Below are 7173 nucleotides of genomic sequence, written 5' to 3'. Positions count from 1 at the left end.
TTAGCCATTTGTCATACTATGTAGCATTCAGCAGCCTACACTAACCTTACCATCTTTTTTCTTAGCTGTATGACTGCAGATAACGTTCTTGCACCGTTGCCGCTAAAAACAGCACCCCCTATCGCAATTGAAAATTACTGTACGGAGGAGCTTCCTCCCTTGTTTATAATGGACTTCAATGAGGGGCTTGAGGAGGAAGCTCCTCCATACAGTAATTTTCAATTGCGATAGGGGGTGCTGTTGGCATTTTGACCTAGGGGAACGATTTTGTTCATTCAAAGTGTTAAAAATAGTAATATTAACAGTAATTTATCAGATTAGTAATTCACTTTATATATTTTTTATTTTTCTCTGAAATCTTAGGGAGGGTGTTCCTCCCTTTCCTCAATGAAGGAGCCTCCTCTGATAGATAGTAATAGAAAACAACAAGCTAGCCGACAACTTCTGTAGCATGCGTATGTAGGCTCTCCTGCTCAAACAAAAAGTGCGCGCGTGCATAGTCCTGCATTAAGTTGATTTTGATAACGTGTTTGCAAACTTACTTTACATAAAATTGTAAATAGCCTACTGTCATGCAGTTAATGGAATACTGTGCAGAGTTGGGAAGTTATGGTAGCCTAGGCCTATTTGGTGTGAACACACACACACACACACATAGGGGCAATTCTCTCTCGAGTAGCCTGATGATATGCACAGTGCGTACTTGGGTACAGCCGTGGTTTTGGCGCGCCTTACTGAGAACGTCTGGCTGCCGCTCTCTTTTTTCGAGCTCCGCTTTCATATTTCCTAATTGTCTCATGTGAAGTCATTGTTGTCTGTGATATCATGCATTCATGTTTCCTAATTGTCTCATGTGAAGCCATTGTTGTCTGTGATATCATGCATTGATATTTCCTAATTGTCTCATGCAAAGCTATTGTTGTCTGTGATATCATGCATTGATAAGGGGAAAGACAGGTGACGATAAGACATTTGTTTTCTTTTTTAAATGCCCCGCGCCGGGGCCCCCTAGTGGCCGGGGCCCGGGGCAGCAGCCCCTTTGCCCAATGCACAAACGCGGCCCTGACCATGGTACCCCAAACCACAGTTTGTTTTAAATTGTGCTATAAATAAACTTGACTATGACTATAGTTCTTCATAGTAGCTTTGGTACCACCATGGTTCCCCTACCACACTTCATGGTGACTGTGGTTTTAACATACAGACACACAGACACAAACAGCAGTTAGGACGATTCTAAGGGCCCAGCACTGACAGGGCCCCCCCAGAGGACCCAGAGTTATTGTCTGTCATGGGGCCCACATTTTCTAGCACTACCCCTGCGGGGCATGGTGTTTATCAACTATAGTGATTACCATGGTTATCATGGTTACCCATAAAAACAAAAAAAAACTGGTTATTTTCTCATAGTAAAACCATGTTTCATTTTTGTAAGGGCTGTCCCCTCATAAATCTGGAATTTCCTTTAAGAATGTTCTTTGAGAAGAGAGAGACTGTGTAGTTTGTTCTGAGAGGCTGAGTCACATACTGTAGGCAGTGGGAGTAGTGGTGTAGCATATTAGCGAGCAGCAGGGCGGGTTGCTTAATATCCAAAGGGCATTTGGGCGGCAACTCAGTTTCCCGCCATTCCACCACATATAAGAGGAAGGAACGGAGGTCAGAAAACAAGCTCCGAGTTTTGGAACTGGTGTAGCAGCTTCTCCTGAAAAGTGTCCTAAGCAATGTTGGTAAGTGACAACACTTAACTGTAAATACTGTGTTTTAATCATCTTTGCTACAACTGGGACTGTTTTTTTTTTTGCTTGAATCAGCTGTCGGGACACACACTCTGTGGTTAACCAACTCTCACAATGGCTTCCATTTATCGGCAGCTGGATGTCTTTCGCCTGGTTTGCCTTGTGGTAGAAGTGTCATCTGAGATTATTTGCCTTAGAAGTTACGGTTGCGCATAGAGATTAAACATACTGTAGTCTACTGAAGCTTTTTAGATGCTGGTAACTTGCTATGAATCCTACAAAGTTTAAATTCCATCAAGGACTCTCTCTCTCACATGTAGAACAACGTTTGTAGATTAAGCCCAGTGGTAGAGGTATGTTACCTCTTTATAGTTCTTCAGCAAACAATTGGCTGTACAGTCACAATAAGATGAGGCCTGTAACATGGTAACATGCTAACTGCTAGGTTTAGATTCCATCCAGCAAAAAGCTGGCAAATGTGCCTTAACAGGACCGTTATGCTTTGGATGTAGTGGCTTTCAGTGTGCTCAAATCCTTCATCGGTGTCTGCATCTTGGACCCCGAAGATTAGAACAACCCCTTAGCTGTAGGCTAGCATCTGCACATGGTTCAGACAGGCCTCAGCAAGACAAGTCATCAGCCAGTAATCAAGAAGGTCTATTGCTTTAGACAAAATATGATTGGAAATCAAGAATCAAACAACCATGATTTTATAGAAATGTATTTTCAGATGTTTTTTAGATTCTTTTGACAAATAACATTGTTATGGCAAAATATTGTTTTTTATTATTTGGTGCGAAAACACAGCTGTTTATGGACATGCCAGACAGGCCTGTTAATTGTTGGGTATTTGAAGGCAGGTGTGTGTGCTCGGTGATTTAGTAGAGTTGGGCTACCTAACATATCTGACAGGTCTGTGATGCACCTTATTTCAGAAATGAACACTGAAATAAGTTGTGGGTTCAATTCCCGACTGAAATTAGTTGTGGGTTCAATTCCCGGTTTCCACCAGTGTGCCCTTTAGCAAGGCACTTAATCCCGAGTTGCCCTGATGGGCCTTGGAATGTATATGAAATATGGAAGTAGCTTTGGATAGATGCCAACTGAATACAATGTAAATAAAATATTGGTATATTGTATATACTGCATACATTGTTAATGTGGTTTCAATGTCAATGTGGTGCATCACACACGCACACACACACACACACACACACACATATACACATACACACACCACAAGCTCTTTCAAGTGAAGAAAGGGGTGCTCTCTCACACGCTTCTCTCTGTCTCTGTGTGTGTGTGTGTTTTATCTCTTTCTCTCACAGAATGAAGTGAATTATTCCAAGTGAGGTTAAGAGGTCGCAGGCTTGTGGCTGTTTATTTCTGGGTGAGGACCAACTAATTCTCTCTCTCTCTCTCCTACTGAAACCAGTCAATCAGAGCCACACATGGTAAAGGTTTTTGTGTTTTCTTTCTAGTATCTGGCCCTTCCTTGCTTGCCATCTTCACATCCTCTCACGTGGAACAGAAAGAGGTCTGGTACTGCCGCCATCATCTCATTATTAAGGAACACCACATCACTCAGATACTCTCAAAGATTTCACACTCGACTCAAGATATGAGGCAAGTGCATGCTGAGATTTGTGTTTTACTCTGATACCTAGCTGCAGTGTTGTGTGGACAGGCCCTTATCTGTTTTTGATTTGAATATCTTTTGGGATGTTGCACAGACAAGGGACCGTGGTGATCGGCATTCGGCTGCTGATGACGCTTTTTTGTGGTGAGTCTGAGTTTCTTTCTGAGGAAGAATGTTTTTGTTGTGATTTGGCTGATCATTTACATCGATTTGGTGAGATGAAATTTTCTGATTGGCTGGTGGGGTGGCTATTCTGAATAACAGGACACCTATGAAGTAGATCTAGTAAAAAAAAGTTTAATCACCGTTCCAATGCTTATGAATGGTAACTATAACAACCATACTACTTCAGTTGAGCCTGGAAGCAGGCTTTGCAACCAGGGGCGCCTTAATACCACCCGAGGCCCCTGGGCTATATATTTTTTAAGGCCCCCCAACCGCAAATATTAATTATGATTAAATGATACCCGGCCCGCGATCTGACCCGACACATAGCGTGCGCTTTTGGTTAATAACATGCAGTGTAGCCTATCATTATTCAACCTATGTAGAATCATGTCAGCCTACCCATGACATCGCTTATCAAAAAGGCTAGCCTACTGCACGAAAACAAGCGTTGAACTTTTACAACACTGGCTGTAGGCTAAGTTAAAAGATGGGTACACATATGGACGTTTAAAAGCTTTTCAAAAGTGCATGTGTTTGTCGTGTCGGGGGGTTTCCCAGGAGTTTTTTTGAAATTCTGTCTACTCACACCAGTTTAACGCAGTTTGGGAGGGACAGAAATACTTTTAGCCTACAGAACAAGCTGGCTCATGTGACGTGAACATGGCTACCTTATGCATTATCACTACACTACATGGAGACATATCTCACGTTAACAATGGAGAAAACATAACATAGACTATTATATGTGCGAATGGGTTAGCACAAACTTAGCTGTTGGTGAACGGAGATGCAGATCACTAATTCATTTCTTTGCGCCACAGCCCATGTTCTGCGTTCACTCCAACATGTTTAAAGCCGTTTCATTTCCAGGCTATTTGCTACGATATTTACCTGCTATGCCTTCTGTTTTCATGGACAGTTACAGGAATCCACGTCATTCGTTTATCGTTGCTTCAACCCACGTTATCTCCAGAGTTTGCATGATAAGTTTGTCAATCAGTTTAGCCTCTCCTCTAGCTCCTCTACACCCGTTGGGATCTATTACGTTTTGTTACATTTTGTTACACTTTAGAATTGGAGAAGACAAGGGGGGCATCTGCATGGATGTAATTGTAGAGCAGTAGCCTACGATGTGCTCAGTTATTTAGGCTAGCTCCAGAGTAGGCTAATGACGCTGAGAATTACGGACACGCCGTTTATTATTATTGATTATCATTATTATTATTAGGAGGCCCCTCATTGGTCGAGGCCCCTGGGCTGAAGCCCAGGTAAGCCCCTGCATTAAGGCGCCAGTGTTTGCAACAATGGATTCAACTGTAAATAAACTAATAAAAACAAATTTCATTACATTCACTTTTTTCTCATATCATTCCACAACTATCACTGTTAGGGCCAAAGAAGTTGTACAACAAACTGAACAAGTCGGCTTCTTTGTAAACAGAACCTGTTGTTTCCTTTGTGTGCTGTAAAGGCATGATTATTGAATGGCAACTGGGTGATAAGCGGGATAACGCCCTTCGAGGTGGCCCGTTATGTGGACTTAATGGACTCGGACGGAGGAAATGGTCCTCCACTGGGCGGCAGGGAGTTCTTAGTGTCCGCCTCATTCATAAATTCTGCAACCTGGTCTTATTAGCGAAACGTTCCCCTGGGAACGTTTTCGCAAACCCGGCCAAACGTACCACCAGGTACGTTTCTGGGATGCAAACTAGCCAGCGGGGGTGCTAATGAGAGACATTGAGAGACATTGTTTACTACAGTTAGGTCTGGTCAAACTAAATCGCAGCTTACACAAGCTCAGCAGTATTCATTGGTTACCAAACCAAAGTTTTGAATTAATAGTGCCTATATCTCACTACATTTTACAAAATATAAGGGCACAAACTCTGAACTGCCGTCTATGAGTTAGCTGCCACATCTTGATTGTTTTGGGTTTTTTTCACGAGCAACCCAGGGGATTTTAGCTCAATTGTCAAAACACTAGACTTCCGCTCCAAGGTGCAGCTGTTCGCGGGTTCAAATCCAGCCGTGTGCCGAGTCTGGTCTTCGTCTGTTGTGTTGAATTGCACGGCTCCGCCCTGCACACAGCTGGATTCGAATGAGTGGGTAGTGCTGGTGGCTACATAATGCTAATAAGCTAACAGTTATGCACCACAGTCAGGTGCACCAGTGGCACAGGGGATACGGGGGATATGACACCCGCAGTTTTAAAGAGATGGCAATCGTCCCCCTCACTTTTGTTAAGGAAAAAAATCCTAGACCTACACGCTAAATAACAGCCTATAGGCTAGGCTAAATAAAACTTCTCATTAACAACAATACTATACTAACAGCCATCTAGACTGCAAAATCTCACTTTCACTTGCTAGTAACAGTTGGATATCTGAAGTGTTTGATCAGTTGGTCTAAATGAGACTACGTTTACACGAAGCAGGGTATTTTCCTAAACGAATATCTGGCCATCTACGTTTGCAAATAAAACTGAATTTACACGAGACCGTTTATTTTTAAAATGTGTTTACACAAATCCGTGTACATACATGCTGTCATGAGCACGCCAAACCACAGTGGCAGTCTAACGATAAGCTCAAGCTCACATTAACCAATCAGAACCCTGAAAAGTCGCACATTTGGTGTACTTCTGTCGCATACTGTGACGTTGGCTGCCCAAAACTCCGTTTACCACAGTTTAGAACCAAACGCATAAACGGAGTTTTCCAAAAAAAACCCTTTGGCTGGAGTTTTTTTGGATAACCGTTTTACGGGGCGAATTCTCCGTTTGCGTCTAAATGAAAGGCTCAAACGTAGGGAAATGTCTTCGTTTATAAAAATACACATGCTCGTGTAAACGGGGTCTGAGGCTACTTGCTTCTGTAGACCGTCACCTTCTCATCCTGACGTTAGCTATTATGTTTAATAACCAACTCAACTAGCCTAGGCTACTGCTTATCAACTCATTTTCACTAATGCAATGTGAGTAACTCTTACACTACATTTAAGTTCTAAAACATTTATTTCAGACATCATTTACATGACACAATTAATTTACTTGAGTTACCTTGTAGTGTTGTCACGATACCAAAATTATGACTTCGATACGATACCTGCCATAAATATCACGATGCTCGATACTGAAATGATACTACGGCGAAATCCTAAGATATCTGGAAAAGAAAGGACTCAACCTCCTCCAAGTGTATTGAGTCATTTGTGTTGAATTCGGTGCACTTTTGTAGTGTGCAGGTCAATTCTGGGTTCTAAACTTCTAAACTTCCTACATAATTATTATGTTTTATAGTCAGTAAAATAGTAGGCCTACTTTGTGTGATTAAGTCCTTTATTGTTTGTTATAGTTAATTTACATTGTGTTGTGTTTTGGCAATAAAGTAGCTTTAAATAGCCAAACTAGGCTAGAAGAAGGTCAGTGTTGAAATTACTGCTTGCAAATCACTGAATTTTCTTTGAGCCATCTGATGTACAGTATAGGCTACCCTAGGCCTTCCCGTGTTCATGGGATTTCTTTGACAGTTGCAAAGGGAAAAATGTGAGGATAGTCTTCTTTGCACCCAGTGTACAAGTACGACGTTCCAAACACTCAGGTCTTCGTCATATAGGCCTACACCATTACCT

The sequence above is a fragment of the Alosa pseudoharengus genome, unplaced genomic scaffold, assembly GCF_046254945.1.
Source record: "Alosa pseudoharengus isolate Yale_2024_CS ecotype anadromous, Long Island Sound unplaced genomic scaffold, YU_APseudo_1.1 YU_APseudo_1.1_scf_3, whole genome shotgun sequence".
Taxonomy (NCBI): domain Eukaryota; kingdom Metazoa; phylum Chordata; class Actinopteri; order Clupeiformes; family Clupeidae; genus Alosa; species Alosa pseudoharengus.
This window is presented reverse-complemented; position numbering follows the sequence as displayed.